General features: G+C 50.2%; 1 pseudogene; it reads right to left on the bottom strand.

The window, feature by feature from the left end:
- Window positions 1-201: 201 nt before the first annotated feature.
- Window positions 202-2716, bottom strand: LOC123083980 (putative bidirectional sugar transporter SWEET7d; annotated as a pseudogene).
- Between the last annotated feature and the right edge of the window lie 524 nt (window positions 2717-3240).

Raw genomic sequence — 3240 nt, forward strand, 5'->3', positions numbered from 1 at the left:
TTTTTCATTACATTGCCCCTAATGAAATAGCAAAACAAACTACTACTCAACAGATTCAGCAAGGGGGAGATTCAGTCCCAGGCGATGCGGAGTAGCTCCCCACGACGTGTGTCCAGCGCGAGGGTGAATTGCTTTCGGAGCGTCCTTGTCCTTTGAGTGGCGTCGCAGAGAAGCGGAAAAGTGCTGTTTCCAAATAGTGCCTCAACCATGGTAAATGAACCTCACTAAAACCCACACTATTATCTGCATTGCTCCAAAAAAGATAGCAAAGTAGCCCGGCACCTGCAGAAAAGAGAATTCAGACTTGGTTTCACACCCAATCACAAAATGAGAATGTAGTGAGTAAAACTTACTATGAAGTATAGGTTGTCAGCCAAGTGACCATACGCCGTCCAGGAGACGCCGTTGGGGAACAAAGCCACGGCCACCAGCAGAGACATGTTCCCTACGTTGTTCTCCCGCCACACGGAGATCTGATTGGGGCAGTACGTTAGAAAACTGTGACACATAAGCTATCAAAACGGACTACACAGATTAGGATCGGGAATAACTACCACTTCGCGGAGCGGCCCAAAGTACATAACGATGCTGATGACATGCCCAATGATGCCAAAGACAAGTTGTGGATCCGGTGCAACTGAAAACAGGAGGAGCTACTATGGCAGAAGCTCCAGCGATCGCCGCCAGGCAAATAGTAATACTCATTCGGCCCCGGGGTTCGGAGAAGCAAAAGAACAATCCAAGGTACAGAAGCTGAAACACGCATGTAAGTACAGATTAATTCGGTGTACATCAGGAAATCTACTGGTTTTTTTAGGAACTGAAATCTACGGTTGATTTGTTTGCCGTGTTTGTTGCTACTTAATACTACAGATTATAGCCTTTGCATAGACCATTTGACCCTATTGCGCGTGTGACAGTTGATAAAAGTGGCATGAAGGTGGCAATTAAATATGTTTCAAAAATAAACAGGACATATGTGTTTTGCCGATGGACAGGATAAAACAAAGGAAGATGGTGTGATTCACCTCAAATACAATGCCAACAGCGTTGAGAATCACAAATGGGGGTGTGGGAGGATCGGCTAGCCTGTACAACATCCAAACGACGCAGCTAGCAAGTGTAACCACAAACATATCCACCTTGGACTGCCCCACTTGCCGCGCCACCCATATGCCCCAAACAGTTGGACTGCATGCCACGAAACAAAATCAGAATCAGACGACTTAAGTAGAAATCGAGAGGGCAAAAATTACTTTAAAAAAAGCCATAAGCCTAGTCGGGATCTTACCCCTGTGATAAGTAGAGAACTGCTGTACAAACACAGCCAAGAATCAGAAAAGCATTCTCGGCACGATCCTGCTGAGGAGGAGGGGACGGCTGTGGGGCAGGAGCATCGCCTGCGAAGCCAATCGATTCAAAGGACAGATCAGCCATAGCACAGTGGATGCCTGCCACTACAGAGTAAAAACTTTTGCTATGCGTCCGGCATCGAATAGCAAGCAGGACTGTAACTAAATCACTACTTACAAAGGAACTGCATGGATTTTTTTTCCTCTAATACTAGGAAATAAGACATCTGCGTCATCTAGCCGAGGACCAAAAAAACAATTGAACATGATTCTAGTACAGTTGATCTTCTAGCCAAGGACCAAAAATGCTACTGTACGCAATAACTAGCAAAATTACTGTTCGAGATTTGATAGAGTGCAGAAGAGAGAGAGGGGTTGGGGGGCGTACCCGCTGACTGGTGGGTTGTAGACACCGGAGAAGCAGCCGCCTGGGTGGGGACGGCCATGTTGTGGGCGGCGCCGCCTTCATGCTCCTGGGACGACGGCTTCTCGCTCGACGGCGGCGCCGGTGGTGCGTCGTCTGCGAGAACCGATCCAGAGCACATATCAGTATGTAAACAAGGTTGATCAACATATGGACATGGATAAACAGAGCGAGATGCAGGCGAGAGGGAGAGAGGTTCGTACGCGCTGGCTGCTTGCAGCGAGGTGCGGCGGACGGTGGCGGGGGCGGGGGGCTGCTGACGACGGCGGCGTGGGGAGCGGGTCCTGCATCCAAAATCCATAGTAATTAACAACAGCAGCCAAAGTTAATCACCAGCCGATTCATCCGTATTTTTCATCAAAAGTAAACAAAACTGGAAAATAAAGAACAATGTGACGACGTACTTGCGCACAAAAAAAAGAAACAGTGGAAGGCGAGATGATATGAGCGAAACAAATACAGGGAAACGGTGGCAGGCAAAGCTGCGAGACAGGCAGCTTATCTGCTGCTGCTCTGCCAATAGGCGACCCAACCTTTTTCACCAAAGAGGATTGCTACGCAAACCGCATGCAAAAAAAGCAGTGCCCCAGAGGATCAATTTGAGGCAAAAAGAAGCAGAGGCGATGCACTGCAGAGCCAAAAGCACGGCCAGCTCTTGCCGATCAAAACAAACAGCGAGCGTTCTCAGTTTTGACCAAGCAAGACGTACTGCACAGAACACAAACAAGGCAGCAGATAAAGCAGATACAGCAGATGGGCAAACGGAGCGGGTTAACCAATGCATTGAAACCTTCCTTCGCTACTTCGTCAACGCTTGCCCTACCAAGTGGTAGGCATGGCTAGCCCTCGCTGAGTTTTGGTACAACACATCACCACACTCGGCGGTGGGGGCGACTCCGTTTGAAGTTCTCTACGGACACGCTCCCCGTTTCTTCAGCATTGTCGACCCGGTGGCGTGCGCGTCACCGGACCTTGAGGAGTGGCTACAAGACAGGGCTCAAATGGAGGCGCTGATCCGCCAACATCTTCTGCCGGCACGACAACAAATGAAGGAGTCTGCTGACGAGCGTCGCTCCGACCGCGTCTTCGCCATCAATGACTGGGTGTTCCTGAAGCTACAACCGTATGTGCAGCGTTCAGTGACCACCCGCACCAACCAGAAGTTGGCCTTCAAGTACTTTGGGCCTTATAAGATACTACAGCGCGTGGGAGCCGTGGCCTACAAGCTTCAGCTGCCGGACTCCAGCACCGTGCATCTGGTATTCCACGTCTCCCAACTTCGTCAAGCTCTACCACTTACTAAGCATGCCCTCGAGCAACTTCCAGCAGCAGCGGCGGCAAGCCCAGTCCCGGAGGACATCCTAGAGCACCGAGTCGTTCAGCGCGGAGGCACCAGCACATCACAGGTCCGTGTGCGTTGGACAGACCAACCACTGGAGCTGGCAACATGGGAAAACGTCACTG

This window comes from Triticum aestivum, chromosome 4A (assembly GCF_018294505.1).
Source record: "Triticum aestivum cultivar Chinese Spring chromosome 4A, IWGSC CS RefSeq v2.1, whole genome shotgun sequence".
NCBI classification, from domain to species: Eukaryota; Viridiplantae; Streptophyta; class Magnoliopsida; order Poales; family Poaceae; genus Triticum; species Triticum aestivum.